Genomic DNA, 25,862 nt, shown 5'->3' on the forward strand with positions numbered 1-25,862 from the left:
CGGGCTCCTCCCGCCGCGTCCACCCCCTCTCGCCACCCACGCCCGCGTCCGTCTTCCGGCTCACTTGGCGGCGCGGTGGTCGGGCGGCGGCGCGCGGCGCGCGGCGCAGGCGGCGATGCTGCTGAGACGCCGGCGCTGAGTGCGGCGGCGGCGGCGGCCCCGCTGGGAAAGAGCCGGCAGCCGGGGGCGGGCGTGGGTGGCGAGAGGGGGTGGACGCGGCGGGAGGAGCCCGCGAGAAGCCGGTGTCCCCAGCCGGGCAGCCTGCGAGAATCGCTGAGTCATGGCAGGAGATCAGCCGAGCCGGCGAGTGAGGAGGAGGAGGAAGAGCGAGGCTCTCGCGGCTCCCAAGGGGCGGCGGCCGCAGGAGTCGCTCCCTTCCATGCACTGGGCCCCACTCACCACTGGGTTGATGATCACAAGTGTCCTAGCCCGTCTCTGCGTGGGGCGTGCCTCCGTTGTGCACGGAACGCTTTTACCCCCGAGACCCATGCTAGTAGCAAGGTCACGTTCCCCCCGCCCGCCCCGGGGGCTTTGCGGGTACCGTAGCCCCTGGGCCCTCAGCGGGAGCCGCAAGGATACCCGGGAGGTGAGAAATGGGGAGGTTCAGGCGGAAAACAGCGGCTGTAGGACCGAGGGATGGGAGCACTCAGGAAATGGACCAAGGGGTTTGCAGAAGACCTAGACTGAGACTCTCTCTCTGTTCCCATTAGGCGCTTCGAAGCTCTCTATCCAGGGTCCCGATGCCGGCCACGCCCAGGAGCCAGACAGAACTAACCTTGACCCAGAAAGCAGAGGCCTGAGTACAACTGGGAGGAAGTGTGGGCCTGTGGAGCTCTAGATTATACATGGGAATTTTACCTTAATATAATTGCAAGCCAACGTGTGTTACACTGCAGATAGTTATGGCCCACTGAACAGTCACATTTATCTTGTATATAATTTTGTGAGAGTTCTAGAAGCCAGGATGTTTATGAACCTCTTTGAATTCATGTTCAAAGATTGGATAACTCAATCTTCAAGGGCTTCAGTTTCTACTTTGGTGAAAGGAGAGGGTCAGAATAAATGATCTTCCAGCACTGGAATTCTGTTGTTATTGTTATTTCTACTTGAAGTTTCCAGGAATGGAGGAGCAGTCAGATCAAAGCCAAAAGGGGTGTGTGATACCCAAAAACCACGAAAGATGTCGGTGCCCCAGTTTCTTTTCCAGGTAAGCAGGATCAATAGTTTCTACCTGATTCATTTCTAACTAATGGTAGTACAAAAGACAGCATTAGGGATTGATTATGGGTTGATTTTGTATATCCATAAACTAGACACACATCCAATAATTTCTTAAGTTACCTTATCAGAAAGATTGTTATAGTAATTGTTTTTTAGCTATGCTTATATCCAGAAGCTTCTTGGGCCTATTCTTTGAATTACCTAGAATCAGTTGTTTTAAGGGAGAACATTTTATTAATGGGGAACATTTTACTGGCATCATAGAGTTCTTAAAAAAAAAAAAACAACTCCTTGCATTTAAATAACAGTTCTCACTGTGAATGCTACAATCCATAAATAATTAACCCTAACTACAATACCTGAGAAGAAGGTATACTTTACAAAACTCACTCCCAGGGAGTTAACTGAGACATGTCACAATTAGAGTACTTTCTCAGAAACAGAAACAGTTTAATAACAGGCCTCGGAAGCAAACTTAGATGCTGAAGAAACAAAAATGTCAGTACAACTGAACCTTGTTATTATGCCCCTCTTATAGAAGTTTAGCCTGTCTATTCCTGTTTCTGTGATGTATTACATACTGATAGGAAAGCTGACATAAATATAGGGAGGAGCCCAAAGTATATGGGCTCTACCCCCAAGCCCTCATTAAAGGGAGTACAAGATCCTGGCAGTGCAGGTAAAGAGAAGTAAACATATGGGAGATGTGAATTTAAGAGAAATAGTTCAGTTATCTTGAATGATAACAGTAGGAGGCCTAAGTGGGGGAGCCACTTTGTATATTCATGTGCAGTTCCAAGAGTACTGGAAGGAACTCTTTTTCCATGTAAATGTTATCCAGAACATTAAATTTCAGTCCTGTTTGTTTGTAAAGTTAGGTTTTAATATAAAAACAAAATCTCAGGAAACAAAAAAAACCTCATTTTAATTTTCCTTGTAAGAAACTACAGTTGTGCAATCTGCACATAATTGGTAATGTTAAAAATGGTTATGATTCACAAACTAAGGGATTAGAACCTGTAAATTTCTGTTGCACAGGTGAGTATACTATCAAATAAAAATCAAATTTTTCTTGCCAAATTTAATGTACAATGAACTCTAGTCATTAAAATCATTAAAATATGATTATAGTATTCTGATTTAATGTCATTGAGATGAAGTACAGAAAATTTAGGAAATATCTAATGGTACATAGAGCATTTCAAGTGTTTTACTTTCATAGTAAACTTAAAAGTACATAAATTTCCCAGAAGGAGGGATTAGTCTATATCATCGGTGTATATTTGCAAAACATTTCAACAGTACAACACTAGAACTTTCAAAATGGGACATTGGAAATGTTTTACTTTCATGAGAAAAAAATATCTAATTTTTTTAATGTTTATTTATTTTTCAGAGACAGAGCACGAGCAGGAGAAGGGCAGAGAGAGGGAGACAGAATCCAAAGCAGGCTCCAGGCTCTGAGCTGTCAGCACAGAGCCTGGCATAGGGCTCCAACTCAGATCATGACCTGAGCCGAAGTCAGATGCTTAACTGACTGAGCCACCCAGGCGCCCTGAGAAAAAATACCATCTAAAACAAAGATGTAGCGGGGCGCCTGGGTGGCGCAGTCGGTTAAGCGTCCGACTTCAGCCAGGTCACGATCTCGCGGTCCGTGAGTTCGAGCCCCGCGTCGGGCTCTGGGCTGATGGCTCAGAGCCTGGAGCCTGTTTCCCGATTCTGTGTCTCCCTCTCTCTCTGCCCCTCCCCCGTTCATGCTCTGTCTCTCTCTGTCCCAAAAATAAATAAACGTTGAAAAAAAAAATAAATAAAACAAAGATGTAGCTATATGATATGAGTAAGTAATCCTTATTTCTTTATACAAAAAGCATGTTACTACTATGTAAAATAAGCTCTGATTTTTTAGTTGAAAATCTCAACATGCCTGATTCTTGGTGTGTTTCTGCATGAAGGAAAGACCTTTGATCTTTTGGGGTTTTTTAGAATTCAGTGTATTAGGGAGGAGAAAGTCCACCAGAGTAAGTGACCCTAAAAATTCAGAATTTAATGTAGGCAGCTGCATCCTTGGGATAGCCAGCCCTAGGACTGTGAAGCATACAACTGGAATGAGTGCTAGTGTGGAGGAGGCTAAGCTCTCCTACCTTAGGTTTTCAGCTGGGACTCTTTAACAAGAGGACATTAAGAAAAGAAAAAGTTTATTAATCCTTGCAGTGCACATCACAGGGAAGAAACTTGAAACAAAGAGTAACTCAAAACAGCTTCTTAAAACCACTGTCTATATAGTATCTTCAACAAAGACCAATACATTTGTAGAGAAATGATAGCACAAAGGAAAACAGTTTTAGGCTTCCAAGGGTGGCAAACTGGAAGGGTAAATATATGGGAAGAAACTTAACAGTAAGGTTTGTTGCCAATTCCGCTTCTCAAAGATTCAGATTTTGGGGTGACATATCCTGGTTTCCTTCATTAGGTTTTATACCTGGCTCTAAGGAATCCCTGATGAACAAAAAACTCAAAGCTATTGGTATTTAAGTATCCTGGTTATAGGTGAAATGAGTGCATGAGATATTTCATTAGAATGTTTTAGGGACGCCTGGGTGGCTCAGTCAGTTAAGCATCAGACTATGGCTCAGGTCAGGATCTCACAATTCATGCATAGGGCTCTGTGCTGATAGCCTGGAGCCTGGATCCTGCTTCGGATTCTGTCTCCCTCGCTCTCTGCCCCTCCCCCACTTGCATGCAAGTGTTCTCTCTCCCTCTCAAAAATAAACAAACATTAAGGAAAAAAAAAGAACTGGGGCACCTGGGTGGCTCAGTCAGTTAAGCATCTTACTGAGGCTCAGGTCATGATCTCGCAGTCCGTCCGCGAGTTTGAGCCCTACGTCAGGCTCTGTGCTGACAGCTCAAGAACCTGGAGGCTGCTTCAGATTCTGTGTCTCCCTCTCTTTTTTAAAAAGAAAGAAAGAAAGAAAAATAATGTTTTAAAGAGATGTATCCTTATACTATTCTTTAAGCAAAAGTTTGTGCAAAAGCCCCATTCTCTAAAGGATTCTACAGAATGCCTGGAGCTCTATAGAGTTGTGTTGTTGTTGTTGTTTTTCCCCCTGAAGAAAGCAATGTTACTCTTTAACAGTCAAAAGCATTATTCCTATTAGGGATAATGTAATACCACCTCATTCTTACTATGTATTACAATCATTTATATGGATATAAATATAAAAATACAGGCACTGCATGGTGACTAATTTTGGAATAAATCCATAGACTAAGTCACAGCATGTATAAATCATTTATATCTTAACTGCTTACTTATACCTGAACAAATTTTCATTAAGCATATTATTAATTTTCTAGTTATATAATCTGGTTGCAGTATTTTATTTTGCTGAAGCACATTTGAAAAAGAAGTCAGCTCCGTCACCTATTTTAATACTAGTATATTCTGGATCTTGTTATGCAGTGCATGTATAGAAAAAAGAGCATGGGGCGCCTGGGTGGCTCAGTCGGTTGAGCGTCTGACTTCGGCTCAGGTCATGATCTCGCGGTCTGTGAGTTCGAGCCCCGCATCGGGCTCTGTGCTGACAGCTCAGAGCCTGGAGCCTGCTTCAGATTCTGTGTCTCCCTCTCTCTCTGCTCCTCCCCTGCTCATGCTTAGTCTCTCTCTGTCTCTCAATAATAAATAAACGTTAAGAAAAAAAAAAAATTTTTTTTAAAAAAAAGAAACTTAAAAGAGCATATATTTCCCACAAGGAGACATTTAGTCTCTATCATTGGTGTGTATTTACCAAACATTTTAACGCTACAAACATTAGCAGTTTCAAGATGGACACCTGAAAAGGTTTCTACTCTGCTACAATGATACAGGTGTAACTTTACACAAGACATCTTAGTAATGTTAAATCAACTGCAGGTAAGACTTGTGAAAACCAATAAAGAAGCTAAGTTAAAATGGAGTCTGGAGGCAATGAAGGGGGAGTTCTCAGGATCACTCCTGGCAACTTAGCATACCTCAGGGAGAAGAAGAATGATTCTCCTTGCCCAGCAACAACCTAGCCAATGAGAAGCCCTCACTCTCCCTCAAATTCTCCCTCTCCTCCAATGAACTCTTGTTCAAAGCAGCCCCTCCCCACTCCCTTCTTTCCTCTATACAAGGAAACTCTTTTTCCTTCCTTCTTGGGACTTGCCTATGGTTTGCCATGATTGCAGTCCTAAATTGCAATTCCTCTGCTATTTCTAAATAAATTCATTTTTGCTAGATAAATAACTGGCTGGTTTTTTTTCTTTAATTTTTTTTAATGGATGTTTTGTTTTTAAGGTTGACAGGGTTTTATCAATGAATTGCTTCATATCCATCATTTCCTGGTGACATGAACTGCGCATCATGCCTTCCTAGGTCTTTAAAGTTACATTGGTTGGATTTACCGATGTTTTTAGCTTTTGACAATAAGAGAACCAACCATTATTAGAAACCAAAGGGTGGTAATCTCCATGGCACTAAGAATAGAAATATCTGTTAGCCTCTGCTAGGACTCCGTGGAATGGAAGCACACAGGGGAAGTGAGTACAGTGATGCCTGCCAGCTTCTGCTGTGTGGTAGAGCAGTATATAAAAGACAAAGCTCTGTCCTGAGAAAATCCTCCCCAAATAACAACATTAAAAGGAATACCTTTCTTCACCTCTGCTCTATCAAGGGCTTTACATTTATGCTATCCAATTCCAGGTTCATCCTGTAAATCTGGTAAGAGCCCAGTAACGTTAAACAAGGCATAGCCATATTCACAATTAATGTGACAGGCATAACTAGCACACGTGGGTAAATATATTTGATACATGAACTTCTGATACCTGCAAAGTCTTCTGCCCACCCATGCTCAGTATCTCCATGGTGAGAAGGGGTGCAGACATCGACGGTACTGCCATGTGAGAAGCAGGAACGAAAGTGGCGCCTGTGAGCTGCATCCCCTCTAGAAGGCACGAGTATCATGGGTCTAGGCCAGTAGTTTTCAATCTTTATCCCATATTAGAATCATCTGGAGAGCTTTAAAAAACAGTCTTGCCTAGGCCAAGAGTTCTTGATTTAATTGGTCTCAATTGTAACTTCAGCACCAGGACTTTTTGCCCCAAGCTCCCCAGATGATTCTAATTCGCAAAGTTGAGAACCACTGGTCTAAAATAATGGTTCTCAAATTTTTGCATGCATCACAGTCAGTTGGAGGGGTTGTTAAAATAAAGAACCTTTTGATTCAATAAATCTGAGATGAGGTTTATAATGTGTTTTTCTAACAAGTCCTAGGTGATGCTGATGCTGATGGTCAAGAGAACACATTTGAGAACCACTAGTCTAGAGCAATGCTATCTAACAAATATAATGTGAGCCACATACGTAATTTAAAATTTTACAGGGAGTCACATTTTTTTAAACTAAAAAGAAACAGGTAAAATATATTTTAAAAATATTTTTTAGGGGCGCCTGGGTGGCGCAGTAGGTTAAGCGTCCGACTTCAGCCGGGTCACGATCTTGTGGTCCGTGAGTTCGAGCCCCGCGTCGGGCTCTGGGCTGATGGCTCGGAGCCTGGAGCCTGTTTCCGATTCTGTGTCTCCCTCTCTCTCTGCCCCTCCCCCGTTCATGCTCTGTCTCTCTCTGTCCCAAAAATAAATAAAACGTTGAAAAAAAATTAAAAAAAATATTTTATTTTACCTATTATATCCAAAATATTATGTCAATATGTTATCAAAATAAAAATTATTAATGAGATGTTTTACTTTCTTTTTTCTTTGTACTAAGTTTTTGAAATCTAGTGTATTTTACACTTATAGCACATCTCAATTTGGACACCAAATTTTTATCAGAAATGCTTGTTCTGTACTTAGATTTTATAAAATTTACAATTGACATAATAGATACATATACCCAAGTTGTTGCAAACATACTTTGAAGATTCCAATAACTAAATTCAGTATATATATTTTACATTTAAATTAACATAAAATAAAATTTATTTTTCCCTATTTGAAAAATGCATTTATTTTTCCCTATTTGAAAAATGCAATTATTTACTGAAGGTCAATCATTATCTACCTGTTTCTACCTGTTTGTACAGTTTCCTTATTATTAATAGATTGTGCTTCCTAAAGCTCATATGCAAGTCAATGATTTAGAAATCAGATTGCATTTCTTCATAGAAATAATACAACAAATGCTTCCAGGGTATCCGATTAAAGCCCACTTAACACATAATGGCTGAAATATACAAAGAATCAAAGAGTACTTCTCTGCAGTTTTTAAAAATAAAATGTTTCTGAATAAAATATCAAATTCCAATTCAGTATTCCATGAGTATATTTCTCTTTCAATAAGTGCCTTTGAAAATGGATGAACAATATAAAGATTTAGTTCCCAACAGATGTGAAGTATGTCACCTGCTTTAGAAGGCAGAATCAATTACAGTCACATTTGGTTTTAAAACAACAACTGTTTGCATTTCACTACATAAAGGACATTCATACAACCTATGCATAAAAAAGAAACCACAGGAATATTTCCAAATGTAAAATATAGGTCTAAACTCAAGTCCTCTGCTCTGAATTCTCCAATTGTATCCCACTCACTCATAGAAACAAGGTTATTAATTAAACCTATAAAACCTATATGATCTCCTCCAGTTTTATCTCTGTGGCTTTGTTACCTTTATCTTTCCCTTAGTCTCTCACTCCATTCCAAAGGACCCTGATCTCCCAAACAGGACAAACACATTCCTGCCTCAGGGCCTTTGCTCTTGCTGTGCCCTCTAACTGAAACACTCTTCACCCAGATCACACAGGGCTTCCTTATTCCCTTCAGGCCTTTTCCTAAATGTTTGGGTCTTCACCAATCATTCCACATAGCAATTACTAACCCTCCCCCCACCTTCCTTCCTCTATATCATTCTTCCTTAACTTTTCTCCATACAACTTTTCACATTTAAATATAATATGCAGTTCACTTATTTGTCATCTCACTGCTACCACCACTAACATGTCAACAACATGACAGTTGTGATTTAATATTTTTTGGTCCTTTCTGTGGAACCTAACACTTTTATGTTCCTGAACTCTACATAAACAACTTTCTAAGTTATTTTATGATCTATTTATTTATACACACATGTCTTTCATATGTACAATTTTTACTTGACTATCTTCCTTTAAGTCTTCTGCATGAAGGGAATAGATCATCTTCCCTTTGGCAAAAGATTTAATTGGAGGTAGAAAATTCATTGTTGTAGTAATTGGTGAAACAGCCTTTCAAATAATTCTTGGTCTTCAAACATTTTGAAAAATTCATGTTTTCAGGGCTAGCTCAGTCAGCGGAGTGTGTGACTCTTGATCTTCAGATTGTGAGTTCAAGCCCCTTGTGGGGTGTAGAGATTCCTTAAATCAATAAAACTTTTTAAAAAATTCATGTTTTCTGGGGTGCCTGGGTGGTTCAGTTGGTTAAGCATTGGCTCAGGTCATGATCTCATAGTTCATGAATTTGAGCCCCACGTTGGGTTCTATGCTCTCAGCGTGGAGCCAGCTTCAGATCCTCTGTTCCCCCCTCTCACTGCCCTTCCCCTGCTCTCTTTCTCTTTCTCAAAAATAAATAACATTAAAAAAATGCATGTTTTCTATATCCCTATAGAATGACAAATTTCATTGAGGCTGTTCTGTAATCAATATTCATTTGGATTGTATAATTGTGTAATGTTCAAGTACCCTGTAGAATTATATCAGCTGTCTAAATAAAGTACCCATTTGTGAATAGCGTGTTCTATATTATTTAAAACCTAGAAGTACAACTTCTATGAAAAAGATCCAGTTCAATGATTTTTGTCATTTGATTTCACTGAATTAAAATTGTACTACTTTCTTAAATCTGTTTTTTAATCATTTAATCTAGATAAAAACCAAACTCCCATCATTGTAATGAATAAATCTATATCATTGCTTCCAATTACTCTTTAGCCTACCAACTCTGCCATTTGTTGGTGTGATTTCTTTTTTTTTTTAATTCAATTTACTTAAACTAAAAAAAGGAAAAACCATTCACCCATTTCTCCTACATACACAGCCCTAACCCCATCTCTGGCAACCACCAATCTATAAGCTTGATGTTTATTTATTTATTTATTTATTTATTTATAGATTCTAGATATAAGAGAGCTCATGCAGTATTTGTCTTTGTCTGACTTATTTCACTTCTCATAATGTCCTCAAGGACCATCCATGTTGTCACAAATGGCAAGATTTCATTCTTTTTTTATGGCAGAATAATATTTGTGTGTATATGCATACATACATACACACACACATACCACATTCGCTTTTTCCATTCATCCATCCATGGACCCAAGTTGTTTGCATATCTTGAGTATTGTAAATAATGCTGAAAGTAACATACAGGTGCACGTATCTTTTTGAGTGTTTCATTTTCTTTACATAAATTCCCAGAAGTGGAATTGCTGGGTCGTGGTAGTTCTATTTTTAATATTTTGAGGAACCTCCATACTGTTTTGCACAGGGGCTGCACAGTCTGCATTCCCACCAATAGTTCCCTTTTCTTCACATGACTTGTAATTTCTAGTCTTTTTGATAATAGCTATTTTAACTGGTATAAGGTGATCTCTCATCATGGTTTTTTTTAAATGCTTATTTATTTATTTTGAGAGAGAGAGAGTGCATCTACAGGGGAGGGGCAGAGAGAGGGAGACAGAGAATTCCAAGCAGGCTCCACACAGCGTGGAGCCCAGTGTGGGGTTTAATCCCGCAATCGCGAGATCTCATCCTGAGCCAATATCAAAAGTCAGTCAGTCAACCAACTGAGCCACCCAGGCACCCCTCTCATTATGGTTTTGATTTTCATTTTCCTAATGATTAATGATATAATGCATCTTTTCACGTACCTGTTGGACATTGGTATTCATGTACCTTTAAACACTGAATTGAGGGTCTCACTTGTGCTGGCCAGATTTCAAGTACTTAATAGCTATTTGTGGCAAGTGGCTATCAAGTTAGAGAGTACAAATCTAATCCAATATATTTGGGTTCTTAAATAAATGCTTTAAGTGATTGAAGAAGGTCAAATATACATATCCCTATTTTTGTGATATTCACATAGGAATTGTTACTTTACTTTCAGAATAACTAGAGCTATACTGCCTTATTAGTCTTCCACTTATATATTTATAAGTGCTGTGCAGAATATTGATTTCCTTTATAACGCACTGATTCTTTTCCTTCTTCTCAGTCAACCTAGTTGGCTCATTCCTCAAACTGTTTTATTAAATGTTCACAAAGTGCCATGGGGCGCCTGGGTGGCTCAGTCGGTTAAGCATCCCACTTCGGCTCAGCTCATGATCTCACGGTTCATGGGTTCAAACCCTGCGTCGGGCTCTGTGCTGACAGCTCAGAGCCTGGAGCCTGCTTTGGATTCTGTGTGTGTGTGTGTGTCTCTCTCTGCCCCCCCCCCACTCTGTCTCTCTCTCAAAAACAAATAAAAACAGGGGTGCCTGGGGGGATCAGTCGGTTAAGCATCCAACTTCAGCTCAGGTCATGATCTCACAGTTCGTGAGTTCAAGCCCCACGTCGGACTCTGTGCTTGACAGTTCAGAGCCTGGAGCCTGCTTCCAATTCTGTCTCTCTCTCTCTCTGCCTCTTCCCTGCTAACGCTCTCTCTCTCAAAAATGAATAAACATTAAAACATTTTTTAATGAATAAAAACATTAAAAAGTTCACAAAGTCCCAATTGGTACCATGATATATAGAATAAAAGTACAAAATACAAAAGATTACATTTAAAACAAATTTCTGAAATTCAGGTGTTCAAGTAGGTGTTGCTCTTCAAAATAGTCACACTGCTTGGGAAGTTTTGTGCATACTCCTAACATTGCTGCCATCAACTGAAATGTTTTATTGCAGTTTCTCTTATGGAATTCTTTCTCATTCATTCTGGGTAAGCGGTACAGTACAGTCTTCTGAGAGTATTAGATTAGTTTGATATCCACAGGTGCCAGGGTTAGGACTTCAACATATCTTTGGGGAGTCACAATTCATAACAAGCATGCATTCTGAAATCAGACTGGGTTTGAGTCTTGTGCTACCACTAATATCATATTATGCAGTACATGTATAGTGCTTAGAAATATGCTTGACACATACTTAGTACTCAACAAATCTTATCCTTTTTCTTCAAGATCCAATTGAAACATCATCTTATGAAGCCATCCCCCACTATCCCCTAATTTATTCAAAACGTTTATTGAACATTTACTCAGGCTATGCACTAATATTCAGAAATAGGCTTATGAGGAGAAACAGCTAATACACAAGTAAATAAGTTGATAATTATATGAAGTGTGAAAGAAATGAGTGTGCACTTCAGCAATCAGTAACATGAAGACTAGTTTTAATTTTTATGATTTTTGCTTCAAGTTTTAAGTTGTAAAGTTTAAATTCTAGTTTGTTAACATACAGTATAGTACTGGTTTCAGGAGTAGATCCCAGTGATTCAACTCTCACATATAACAGCCAGTACTCATCCCAACAAGTACCCTCCTTAATGCCCATCAGCATTTACCCATCCACCACCCACCTCCTTCCATCAACCCTCAGTTTATTCTCTGCAGTTAAGAGTCTCTCTCTTATGGTTTGCCTCCCTCTTTTCGTTTTCTTTCCCCATGTTCATCTGTTTTGTTTCTTAAATTCTACATACGAGTGAAGTCTAGTTTTAATTTTTTTTTAATGTTTATTTATTTTTGAGAGAGACACAGAGACAGAGACAGAGCACAAGCAGGGGATGAGCAGAGAGAGAGGGAGACACAGAATCCAAAGCAGGCTTCAGGCTCGGAGCTGTCAGCACAGAGCCCAATGTGGGGCTGGAACTCACAAACCATGAGATCATGACATGAGCTGAAGTCGGACACTTAACTGACTGAGCCACCCAGGTGCCCCAAGTGATGTCTAGTTTTAAATACTTACAATGTTTTTTAACTGTATTTTTTCACAGTTCTTGGGATGCTTTATATATTAAGTACTTGGAAATATTTCTGAAGTATTTCTTCAGGTGTAACCACAGATAACCTCAATAAGGCTTCAGTTACATGTATATAGCAGATTTGTCCCCGGTGGAGATATTTACAGAAATATTCCATCAAGTATGAAAGGGAAAACACTCAATTATACAAGTAATAGCTAATATACTTGTCAAAGAGGTATTAAAAGTAGTAGTTTGGAATATAGACTCTGGAACCAGACTTCCTTGGCTCCTGTAGCAGCTTTGCCACTTTCTAGCTTGGGTACCCTTGTTGTTTTAATTTTTTTTTAATGTTTTGTTTTATGTTTGAGATAGAGAAAGAGCAGGCAAGTGAGTGAGCAGGGGAGGGGCAGAGAGAGAGGGAGACAGAGAATCTGAAGCAGGCTCCAGCTCTGAGCTGTCAGCACAGAGCCCGATGAGGGGCTCAAACCCACAAACCTATGAGCTGTGAGATCATGACCTGAGCTAAGGTCGGATGCTTAACCGACTGCGTCACCCAGGTGCCCCAGCTTACGTACTCTTGTTAAGTAACTTACCTCCCTTTGTCTCCTCAGATGATTTATCCTCACTAGTAGTAATGCCATATAAATATGTGTCAAATGAAAACGAGATAAATAAATCAGGCACACTATATACTTAGCTTGAACTTTTAAAAAGAAAACACTATCCATCACCATCATTAGAAGAAATTAAGTGTCCTAAGAATATCATTTTTACTTAGAATTTCAGCAAACAGATGTTTTGGCAGAATTGAGTGAGACTTGACAGGTGTTAATATGAATCCTGGAGGACTGTGTATTTTTTATTCTCATGACAAAATAAGTATTATTTGGAATTGCTTGTTTTGTTTAAATTTCATGGTTTTTTTTTTTTTTTAATTTGGAGCTAAAGGTTCCTGAAAATGCAGTTGAGTCCATGGAAGTTTTTTAAATTTGTTTTGCTTTTCCCAGATATCATCACAGTATAGCCACCATAATACATCATCTACATTAACTACCTATGGTATTGCATCTAAAACCCACCACTCTAATTGTCCCTGGTACCCCTACCTGTCCAAACCTCTCCCTTAGACTGAGGAGTGCCAGAGCTATTCAGGTTCTATAAGAAGCAAAGAAATTATGTTACTAAAAAATTGGAAAAGCTTGTAGGGTATTCCAGTAAGGTGTTGGTATGTAACATATTACTCAAAAATTTAGTGGCGTAAAATGATAATAACCATTTTGTTATCTCTCATGGGTTCTGTGTGTTCAGAATGTGAGAAAGGCTTAGCTGGTCAGTGCTGGCTCAGGATCTCTCCCGTGGTTGCAGTTCAACAGTAGCTGGGACTGGGAAGAGGGATAGCTGGAGCAGCTGGGGGCTGGGCAGAAACTCTCTCTCTTTCCCTCCCTCCCTTTCCAGGTCATCTCAGGCTCTCCATGTGAGGTCTCTCACTCTGGGCTAGCTTGAGTTCCTCACACACAGCAAGGCTACCTCAGGACAGTCAGGCTGCTTACATGGAGCCTGAGGTATTCCAGAACAAGTATTTCAGGGAACAGGGTAGAAAGTGCTTTTTCTTTTGATTACTTAGCCTTGGAAGTCACATACTGTCACTTCTCCCATACTGTCTTGATCCAGTCGGGAAAGCCTGTCTCAATGAGAGGAGTGCCAAAGTCACATGTAAGAAGAGCTTTTGTGATAGGAGACGTGTGATAGGCATTTTGTGATGATAGGCATTTGGAAAATACCATCTGCCACATAGGAGTGAATAGATCTACTTACATTTGTGTATATCTGTATATATATCATTAGTTCATCTGGAATATGCAGTGGGTGGTGCACTGGACATAGACAAGTTATCGGCACCAATATAACATGTACATAAGTAAACAAGTTGAAAAAACCTATTCCAGAAAAGCAGTTTTTAGAGAGTGTTTTATAATTGAGTTTAGATTCAGGCCCTATCCTTTACCGTATCTTGGGTGTATCAGATTTCGGAGTCACTGGTGACTCTGAATACAAAGAGATATCCAAGTGCTCTTTCAATTGCTTTCAATGTGTTTTATGTGGTATGTTTTCTTCTAATACTTTGAAAAATGGCAATTCCTAGGAAAATATATGTTAGTGCACAGCCAAAATGTTAAATTAGCCATAATACACCATTATACAATATCTTAACTATCTTAAATAGTTAGGAGATTATTAAATTGGGCTCGTTTCATAGACTGTTAACAAGGAGCAGTAAAAGAATTGCATATTAGAAACCAAAGGCATTTGGGTTTATTAGAACCATGTACTGATTCAGCCGTAGTAGGAATACCATATTAAAACTGATCATGGACACAAAATATCGACTGGATAGAGAATTCTTTTTTATTTTGAAAAAATATGCTCCAAAATTATTGATGGTTTGTTTCATTTTATAGTTTTGTAATGTTTGGAGTTTAAAGAACTGTGTGCCTGGGTGGCTCAGTCAATTAAGCGTCCAAACATGATCTTTCAGTTCGTGAGTTCAAGCCCTGTGTTGGGCTCTGTGCTAACAGCTCAGGGTCTGGAGCCTGCTTCAGATTCTGTCTCCCTCTCTCTCTGTGCCTCCCTCTGTTGCACTCTGTCTCTCGAAAATAAATAAACGCGTTAAAAAAAATTGTTTTAAAGGAATATATGTTACTTTCATATTCAGAAAAAAAAAAAACACAAAAACTTAGGATATGTCCAGGGGAGTGTATATACTGTATATTTATACTGGGAGCAATATACTGTAAAATTTTAGGAACCTCAATTTTTTTTTTCTTTTGTTCCAAAGGTAATTGGAGATGATGATTTTCTCTAATTACTCTTTCTGCAGTATGGATGCATTTAAATCTCTGCTTGCCAGAGGCACTGAGGCCAACCATATAATGCAGCACTGAGACAGGAAGGTATTCATAATACCTTACTCTGCCAAACATCTGTTCAGATCCACCCCACTTTTCTTAGTTTGAAAAAGCTGGACTAAAAACAACACCCCCCCAAAAAAAATCTAACCATAAAAAATTAAAGTTAAAACATTTTGTAGAAATGTAACCCTTTTTCATAACAATATGTATTAAAATTTACCACTTAACGCTGACTCACCTACAGAACAGATTTGCATGTAATTTAGTTAATAAATCATTGATTTTCAAATATAACAGGATATTATTAGTAATTCTCTCTATGTGGTGGTATTATAAGGCTTTCTACTTCTCAGTATCTGCTACATGTTTTGAAATGTTTGATGTTATAATTAGAGAAAATAAACGTTAAAAAAAAACTTTATTACTTATTTTTGAGAGACAGAGACAGAATGTGAGCAGGGGAGGGACAAAGAGAGAGAGAGGGAGACACAGAATCCAAAGCAGGTTCCAGACTCTGAGCTATCAGCACAGAGCCCAACATGGGGCTCGAACCCATGAGCTGTAAGATCATGACCTGAGCCGAAGTGGCATGCTTAACCAACTGAGCCACCCAGGCGCCCCGAGAAAATAAACATTAAATATGATTTATTTTCAGGAAACGTTTTCAATCACAAAAATATCATGTTTCAAAAACTACTTAAATTTCTCCTTGGAAGGAATATCTAGTTAGTGCTTTAAGATTGCCATTAGTTTCTGACACTATATCAAATTGTCTTCATACCTCAAACAAATATAAAAAATAATGAACCAAAAATCACACACATGAAGCGTTAACCTTATTAAGTTGCTTTATTTAAGTGGAATTTTAGGAGACAGAATATTCTTTGTTTTGGAGATCAACTCAAACTACATCGACCTTGTTAACCTGGCATCCGTGGGCTGCATCTAGTGGTTAGCATCCAGTGACCTGCCAGAAATAGGCACCAACTATCAATCTGTAATGTCACCAGAAACTTGGTATTTCAAATCTAGGTCTAAGCTGAAGCTCCAAATGCAGTGGCAGAGCTCCAGACACTCTGGTTTATGGGAGAGTGAGAATATGTGTCTGAAAGGATGTACTCAGGAGAGTTATACAAGAGATTCATTCACGATAAATGAAGAGACCCGATAGAAAGCACGTAGGCCAGAGGGGAAATTTGAGGACTAAAATAAATTTTGCCATAGTGGAAAGAGCAGGACCAAACCATTTTTTCTGAACATATGCCACAATTTCTAAGGGAAATTGGGAATCTTTGGGCAGAAGAAAAACATTGTATGGATTTGGTAGGAAAGTTATTAAGTCACTCTGGAGTTTTGAAAAGAACCATTCTTTAACTACTTGTTCTCCACACAAATCCATTTAGTCATTCGAGATTTCCCAATGAGAGTAGAATATATATTGACATAGGAATATACACGAAATAGTTTTCAGACTGGTCACATTCAGATTTGGAGATACATATTCTTTGCTAGAACCACATGCAAAAAAAGTTGGAAGGAGTAGCCAGTCACTTGTCCTGCACCTCCCCTACCCTCATCTCGGCTCCCTGAGCGTGTGTATCTTCTATGGGCAGTGGAGCTTCAAAGGTGGATTATCAGAGCACTTTCCTCACCTTACACGGTGGAGGCTGTTCTGTTCAGCAGTTAAAATGGGCTTTGGAGAGACCTGAGACCTTTATACATGCCCCGCCCCCCTCGCCCTCCCTAACTGTGCTGGCTAAGAAAGATAAGGTAGGAATTAAGTTTTATCAGGTAAACCAGAATCACACAGAGACAGGAATAATCCCCCACACTCTTCAGCTCTTTCCTTTCCTTTCTTCATGCTTTACTAAACCACTCTAGAGGCAACGAAAAAAAAAAAACAAGGAGCAAGAAATGAAAGGACCATGCTGAGCAAAGAGGGAGGAAACATTCAAAAACACAGGCAAAGTTAGAGGAAAACTATAAAAATTCCTCTGTTGAAAGGAGTATATCAAAATGCCGTCAAGGTCTTGGAATGAATTTCAGACAGTGTAAGTCCATCAGAGAATAAACGTTTGAATGCTTTACAGGTCAAGTCCCAGAAACTCATACTTTGATTCATACTTTGACTTGTTTGCCCTGTCTACACAGAAACCAGCATATAATTGTAGAAAAGATATTACTTAATACAAATATTAAATCACCTGCACTTTGTTTTCTAACATTTTTCTCACAATTCTTCTGATGGCATCTGTTGGAAAGACACTAAGTCTATCTCATGAGGGTAAAAGAGTTTTTAACTCATAATATCTTTCTCCATTCTGTACATTTTTGTAAGTAGATCTGCACATAGAAAAAGTAAAAGGACATAAGAACAAAGCCCTTTACAGTTGAAGCCTTATGGTAGTTTCTGAATGATTAAAAAGCAGCAGAGAGAGAACCACAGTATATTAATTATTAATTCTCTGGTATCTAAAGATCCCACTTTTTCATATGCCCGTCATACCTTCCAGTCCCCACACCTCCAAGGAGATAATGTATTACAAATTTTCTAGAATTAGCCGCTTTAAAATCTATGTCAAAACACAGAGGACAGAGTTGTATTTTCCTTCAGTGATAGAATTAACTTGCATATAGGTTCTTCTTGATTCCTAGTTCTACCTATGACATCTTTGTAATTTATCATATTCTTACAGGAGGAAGAGCACTTAATAAACCGGGCCTAAAATAGGAGTCTCCCTAGATAGATTCCTTTTAGAAAGGTATAAATAAAAATTCTACCACACGCCAACTTTTCAAAACTCTCAATAATTGTAATGAATATAAATATAAATTTATCTTATAAACATAATAGCTTTTTCTTTTTATTTATTTTTTTAATGTTTATTTATTTTGAGAGAGAGAGAGAAAGTGAGAGCACGTGCGTGCGAGTTGGGGAGGGGCAGAAAGAGATAGAGAGAGGGAGAGAGAGAATTCCAAGCAGGTTCTGGCTGTCAGCATAGAGTGCTGTGTGGGGCTTGATCTCACATGACCGTGAGATCATGACCTTAGTCAAAATCAAGAGTTGGACGCTCAACCAACTGAGTCACCCAGGAGCCCCAATTTTTCTTTTTAAATATCTCCTTATTTCTACATAGTCATTTAATGAAACTATCAACTCTTTTATTTTTTTTCAAATCTATTAATTTTAATAAGACATTGCTAATATTTCTTCCCATTCAATGTACTAAATGATACAGAAGAAGAATACCAGAAATAAAAAGTTAGGGGGGGGAAAATTGTTGGAGAACCATGAAATTAGATAATTATTTTTTTAAAAAGTGGGTCAACTGAGGGGTGTCTGGGTGGCTCAGTCATCTAAGCATCCAACTTCAGCTCAAGTCATGATCTCATAGTTTGTGAGTTTGAGCCCTGAATCAGGCGCTGTGCTGACAGCTCAGAGTCTGGAGCCTGCTTCAGATTCCGTGTCTCTCTCTTTCTCTGCCCTTCCCCCACTCATGCTCTGTCTGTCTCAAAAATAAATAAACATTAAAAAAATTTTTTTAATTAAAAAATGGGTTAACTGAAATCTTAGTGAGTACGGTTTTGCTGGAAATACGTTACTCTTATTATGAAATACTATTGATTTACTGACATCTACCCTACAGGCCATTTTAGTAACATTGAAATTATGACATCAGGCTGTTGCCGGCAATAGATATGGTAGTCCTTGATGTACTTGTTATCTACTAATATGTAAGAAGTTACCACAAAACAGTGGCTAAAATAACAAATGACAAATAACAGGCATTTTTATCTCACAGTTTCTGTGGATCAAGAATCCAAAAGTGGTTTTGCTGGGTGCCCTGGCTCAAGGCCTTTCACAAGGATGCAGTCAAGGTGATGGCCAGGGCTGCTTTCATCTCGAGGCTCGACCAGGAGAGCATCAGATTCTAAGCTCACTGATGTTGGCAGGGTTCAGTTCCTGGTTGGCCTTGCTTGCTCTGGGAGGCCTTCCATGGGGCAGAGCAACCACAGCAACTTGCTTCATCAGAACGAGCAAGCAGAAAATCCAGAAAGAGAGAATATTAGCAAAATGGAAGTCAGAAGTGACATCACATCACTACTGACATATTCTATTCTTTAGGAGCAGGTCACTAGGTTTAGTCCATGCTCCAATAGAGGAGATGGCACCAAATGTGTGAATACCAGGAGGCACAGATCTTTGGAAGACATTTGAGAGACTGCCTTCCACCCCTGCCATAGGAAATTCTTTATAACACCAGAGCTTTTTCACGCTACAGTATTTTTGGATAACCATTTCCAAAGGTTTTATTTGAATAAATTGTCTATTTTGTATTCTGAAATGTTAAAGAAAAAAAAAGGTATTTTGAAATAATTTTTTATATACATTTTAAAACAGTTGCCTACTTTTCACATATTAGTGATATATCTGAACACTTGATATATTAAAACACTTTCTTGGCTAACCAAAATTAAAGGGAGTCAGAAGGAGGAAAAATTAGATAAATAAATAAATAAATAAATAAATAAATAAATAAATAAATAAATATTAAATAAGTATATATATGTGTATGTGTGTTTGTATATATATATTTTAAATATGCTTCAGTCTTGACCTAGATAGTTATCATAGAATGTAGCTTCTTTGACACATCTATCATTCAATCTCTCCCATTTTACAAATAAATTAAGGTAAAGAACAGTTATAGTTGGACAGTAAAATTGTTTCCAAAAAAATAAGTAAATCCACAAAAAAGTCCAGTCAATTCTTTAAAATTTTTCTCTTCTCTACTGGGTCAAGCATTCTCAACCAGATATTTTTCTGTACTTATTGATGTCAAAACTTGACACCTATGTGCATTTTTCTATAGACAGAACTAATAGCATTCATGAGATTTTTATTTTTAATGTTTATTTATTTTTGAGAGAGACAGGAGTGAGTAGGGGAGGGGCAGAAGAGAAAGGGTCCAAAGCAGGCTCCACACTGACTGCAGAGAGCCCAATGCAGGACTTGAACTCAGGAAACATGCCATCATGACTTGAACTGAAGTCAGATGCTCAGCTAACTAAACTACCCAGCTATCACAAAAACATTCATGAGATTCTCAACAAAGAACCATTGCCCTAGGCAACAAAAATTTACGCACTAAATTCTCATATAGAGCCTCATGAATTTATTGGATTTATTGGATTTTTTTTAACTGTTTCATCAATGTAACTAGTGTTGGTCTCCACATTCATTCAACAAATATTTGTTGAATATCTACTAGATTTGAGCCACAATTCTAGGTAAAGGAAATATAAGTCCCATTGTTAAGGAGCTCACACTTCTGGGGCAGACGATAAACACACTAATATAGACAATATTGGATGTGATAGCTTTGTGGAAAAAATAAGCAGGATATACCTGAATCATTTGAAGCATTAATAGATATATGCAGTTCATCTTAAATCAATCTCTGATTTAAAACCTTTTACACAATAAAGTACACTCAATTCAGTACAGCAGTTATTTATTACACACTTACTAGGGGCTAGGCACTATGCTAGATGCTAGGGAGGCAGAGATGATTATTTCCTCTAGGAATCTCTCTGGGCTGGATTAGGGTTTCCCCCTTTGTGAGCATAAACTAATGTGAGCATACCTTTATTGGGTTCACCTCCAAGTCCCCATCTGTTTTAGTGTGTCTCTTTCCTTCTTGGCTTGTGAACTGTTTGAGAGCAAGACCAACCTTTCATTATTTTCTGAATCCCAAATGCTTGGGGCTTAGCAGGAGTTCAATAAATGCTTATTGACCCACACTTGAGGAGACAGGTTAACAGTGGAGGGATAGCACATACCCCAAAACTTTCTATAAATTCTGCCTTAAGCAGTAAAATATAGAGTGGCATTTTTCTCTTAGGTTCCAGGCAAAATCAGTGAGTGTCATTGATATGAGATCTGATACTGATGTGGTTTGAAGTGTTGGGTTCAGACTCTGTGTCTCCATCTATCTCTGCCTCTTCCCTCTCCCTCTCAAAATAAACATTAAAAAATTTTAAAAAAACATTAAGACAATTGGGTGTTCTCAGAGGACTGTCACTCTGCTGTCTCAAGAACTTGTCAATGGGTTTTAAGTTGCAAGGAAACTTAATTTTCCATTTGCTTCTTTCCCACATCATTGCCCCTTGAAGAATTTTGACCCTTAAATCTTTAAGGTTGTTAAGGTTGGAAGGTCACATCTTCTGTAACTTCTTGTTGAATAGGAGCAAAGAAATGTCCCTACCTTTGGGTCAACATTGGTCAGTTGGGAGTTTATATATGCAGGAGTTACAAAAGGCAGAAGCAGCTGAATCCAAGGAAGACACATGTATGGGGCTTCCTAAGTGGAAAGGATCATCTGTCAACTTGAAATTATGGCAGTGAAGGAGTCTCGGCACCAAGTGGAGAGAGCTGGGAGGAAACAACAAAGTATGATTAGAATAGCAAAAAGACAAAGAAGCCCAAATAAAAGTCCTTTGGTAGTTGACAAAAATCTTCCTCCAGTCCAGGAGTTTAACCAATCATTAGACAAAAGAGAGGAATAATTTAAAGTACTAATTTGAGTACTCGTGTCAGTTAGAAATCCAGAAATATTTTTGTGGTTACCTGAAATGTATGCAGAGCATACATTGATAGCACAAGTTCCACCTTGTGCAGCAGTTAAAACATCTAATGCCATTGTATTTTGTAAAACTGCTTTACGCATTTGTGTTACTTCAGTATTTAATAGGAAGTGCTATGTTGAATGTCACTGAGGGCTTTGACTGTGTCTTATTAAGAGCTTCCATGTGCCAAACAACATCCTCCACTCTCAAAGAGGGAACAAAGATGAATGCTAGGTGGTCATACCGATAAAACACAGAATGTATCCACCGTTGTTTTAAATTTCGGAGGTTGCTGGGTTGGTAATGGCTTTAATAATGCATCCATGAATCCAGGCAAAACCCAGAGTGTAGCAGCCTACCCAGCCTGGGGGAAGCTATGGCCACAAATGAGAGCCACATAGTCTTTGGGGCCCATTAGGAGGCAGCCATCTAATTTTGGGTCTCCTTGAACTGCAGTTAGGATATCAAAGTCCATTTGGTTTTGGAGAGCCATCTTTTGAATTTTGGGGTAACTGCATGTCAGCCTTAGTTAAAGGTGGTCACTGTATGCTTGGTTAAAGCCTCTATTTGCAATTTTCTATCAATAGAGGTAGTGCCTGGGACAAATATGGCTTAGGGATAAAACCATCAAGAAGCCCTCTTCATCAGACGTCTAGCCTTAACAATATCTTTATTATGAGGAATCACTGGCAAATGGGAGAAGACTTATTTCAGGGAATAAGGGCATCCACAAGTGTATCCCCAAGTGCATAAGGAAAGTGGGGTTGTCTCCATTATCCATTATCTTCACAACTCCATGGAGTCGTGTATGCTCTGGCTTTTAAGGAAAAATTTTGTCATTCCAGCCACACAGAATTGGCCAAGGTGCTAGTTGAGTTACACAATTGTTGGGGAATCCATCCCATTTTCCAGCTGTTCAAATAATCATCTGCTCATGGGGTCCTGTTATTATTACCACAGACTAACAAGCACAAAGGTTGTCTATACATTAGCTATTGTGGCAGTTTCTCTGAAGTTTACCACAAGTTGTCTAGCTTAGGTAAACAATAAACATTCAAAGACAATTAGAACTAGAATTTACAACCGCAAAGATGTGTTATTGAAATTTTTTGTTCTTTCTAAAATCACCCTTATTTCCAGAAGTAGCCAAATTAGGACTAATTTGTTTGAAAATCAGGTCCAATTTTTAACAAGCTTAGCCTAATTACTTACATAAGTTCAGGAAGAGTAGCGATTGGCCATATGGATCTTTTAAAATCTGCTTTGCTGGAACCTTTTATAAGGAATCCAGATTGAACTGTTACTAGCCTCTCTAGGCCAGAAGCTAAGCTAGGTACTTGCCATCAGACATGTCTGCAATACCTGTAGATTTGGGCGAATTCCTCTTCAGGAGTTCCCCAGTATATCCTGAGGTTCCTGTACCTGCCAGGAAGTCACCTTCTTTACTCACTTGGTAAGGCTGCTGGGAACTCTCTAAGCAGGGTATCATTAGACCAACATTTCCAAGGGGCTTTATGGCTCCATGTTTCATAAAGTCAACCTTAGTTCTTTAAAGTTGTTGGGTCATATCTGAGTCTATGCATGTCTTTCTCAAATATGACATTTCAGTCAAAGTCTTTGCAAAATAAACAATGTTTCCAATGATGTCCTAAGAGAGCAGATTCTTTTTGGACTTATGCAAATGACTGTGATTGCCATGGGAGAAAGAATACTCACTGAGACTTTTTTAATTTCAGAGGGTTCAGGTAGAGAGAAAAGTTAAATGCTTTAGTTGGTTCACAAATGAATATTCTATCACATTTCTGTAAGTCATAGACATCTTAAAGTTTCCTCAATACAGAAGAACATTAGAGAACCAGCAATGTCTCAAATATACAAAAACTATAATCATTTTTTTTTCAGTTCATTTAGTCCTATGTTACTAATTTTTGTTTAGTTTGAATGTGGCTTTTTAGTTCTGGAAATTCTGACCCATTCCAGTTTAGATCTTAAAGATATCGAATACCTGTATTTGTCTTAAAAGTCCTTTTGATAAATCTCCTTGAATATAAAACACATTTTGTAAGAGAATAAGAACAATTATAAATGACAAAAACTCAGAAATGGACATTGTTAAAGATCTAATATGAGAGTTCATTATGATATAATTGACAAGGAAATTCAGTTATTTGTATGACACATAACACTTCAATAATCAGAATATCAAGTGATGACCTTATACCAGAACATATTAAAACTTATGAATTTTGTATATATATAAAAGTTTTAATATATATATGTATGTATGTATGTCTAATTGAACGGTTATAGCATTTACCCAATATAACCTAAGACTTATTATTTGACAGTGCTTTTCAAGTAACTTAACATACCAAATAAAAAGACCTAATTAGTCAAAAAAAAAAAAAAAAACCAAAAAACAACTTCATCTACAAATTCACATCTTGCGGACGCTTGTTAAAAAACCTCAGAAAGTTATAAAGCAGATGCCTAAATAGGATTACAGATCATTATAAAACTTAACTATTTATTTAACCAATGTGGCAATAAGAGATCCAAAAGGCAAATATGTAGGTTATGTAGTTGTTAGCAAAACTTAGCTCCTTTAATATTGAGAAGTTTCAACTAAGTAATCAAAGGCCTGATAAAGATAAAACACAGAAACTGGTTTTACAGGAAGATACAAAAGAAAAAAACTTTGTTTACATTTTCTTATCCAGAGCAGACCAACAAGCCAAGAAAACTTCTTTTTTTTTTTTTTTTTTTTAAATAAAGAAAAGGAGAATTTCAATCTTATACCAGTGTACCTTTAAAATCCATTCATTTCAACCTTAGCCCAACCTGGCCATGCATAAAATTCCTTTCCAAAGATGTCCCTTCACAAGCCTTCTACAACTTTACTTTGCACTCAGATTTTGTCCTAAGCCATTTCCCTCCAAACAGCCAGACTCATATAGAACAAAATTACTTTCTTTTACCTTCAGCAAAAATGTATTTTCATTCCTTATATCTTCCTTACACATCTCCTACTATCTACATACAGAGTTGCTTCCCTTATTTCTGTCAGTCTTAACTCTTAGAAACCTTAGTCTGCAGTGAAAAGTAAGTAGTAACCAATCGTGAACTGTCACACTAGAATACTTTAGATGGCAAATTTATGGATATGTATAAGTACAAAGCCTGTTTTTCAACAGACTCAAGTATCCTTAGTTTCTCTGCAATGAGAGGTCAAAAGCAGGTAAACCTTTTGCTTAGTACTCCATGCTTTAGCACTTTATTTGGAAATAAGCCTAAATGGGAAAGACTTAGATGTCCAATGAGTTCAATCTAATTTATCATCCAAGTAAAACTTTAAACTTTCAGGTTACCAAAGACTTTGAAAGCTATCTTAACAATTACCCATGAAAACCTTGAGACAGAATTAACCATCATTTTAAGTCATCTTTTGGTGTCAAATTGCAACAGAGATAACACAAGCTTAATTGACATTTAGTAAACTTAGGTAGAATGAAAATTTCATACTTAATGTCAATAACTCTTAAGACATGTGTATCTTAATTAAACAGACTTAAATTAGCTTAAACACTGAATGCGTTCCACCTGTGTCCACTTAAAACTCAATTACTTTGTTCCCCCTTGTCAGTTTTTACCTGGGACACTGGTGAGGAAATCCGAAGTGGGTGGTGTTAAGTCCAGGGGATGCCCTTGGTTCCATGAAAGCAAGGGTAGGAGAAGGACTCAATGGCACTGGAGGCACAAAGGATGGTACAAGAGCCAGTTATGCAGACCACACCTAATGTGATGCATAAACAAGGTGGGCAGAAGAGGTGAGGCACTGCCAAAAGACAGAGAAAGATAGTTCCTGGTTCTAAACCTCATCAGCTTAGACAGATGAGCAGATGCCATGTTTTTTTCCCACCAAAGTGGAAATATGCAGTCCATGTTGAGCCTGAGAAAACAAGGAATTTCCCAGAAACAAAGAGAGTTTTGGCAGCTGCTTAGGAATATTCCTTAAAGACCATGCTCTGAGGTAGACTAACCACAGTTGGCTCCAACCAAAGCCATTAGCCTGGGAAATGAATGAGGGAGAAGCCCCCATATCAATGAGG

General features: G+C 38.3%; 1 long non-coding RNA gene and 1 pseudogene across 1 annotated transcript; one reads left to right on the forward strand and one right to left on the reverse strand.

Annotated features, from left to right (window-relative positions):
* Window positions 1-5,429: 5,429 nt before the first annotated feature.
* LOC121030058 (acyl-protein thioesterase 1-like) lies at window positions 5,430-6,123 on the reverse strand (annotated as a pseudogene).
* Window positions 6,124-8,534: 2,411 nt separating this feature from the next.
* LOC121029147 (uncharacterized) lies at window positions 8,535-25,253 on the forward strand. The gene is made up of 3 exons (XR_005789614.1): window positions 8,535-8,545; window positions 20,935-20,941; window positions 25,169-25,253. It is a non-coding gene; the product is annotated as an uncharacterized LOC121029147 (long non-coding RNA).
* The last annotated feature ends 609 nt before the right edge of the window (window positions 25,254-25,862 follow it).

This window comes from Herpailurus yagouaroundi, unplaced genomic scaffold (genome assembly GCF_014898765.1).
Source record: "Herpailurus yagouaroundi ecotype Mexico unplaced genomic scaffold, PumYag 139, whole genome shotgun sequence".
NCBI classification, from domain to species: Eukaryota; Metazoa; Chordata; class Mammalia; order Carnivora; family Felidae; genus Herpailurus; species Herpailurus yagouaroundi.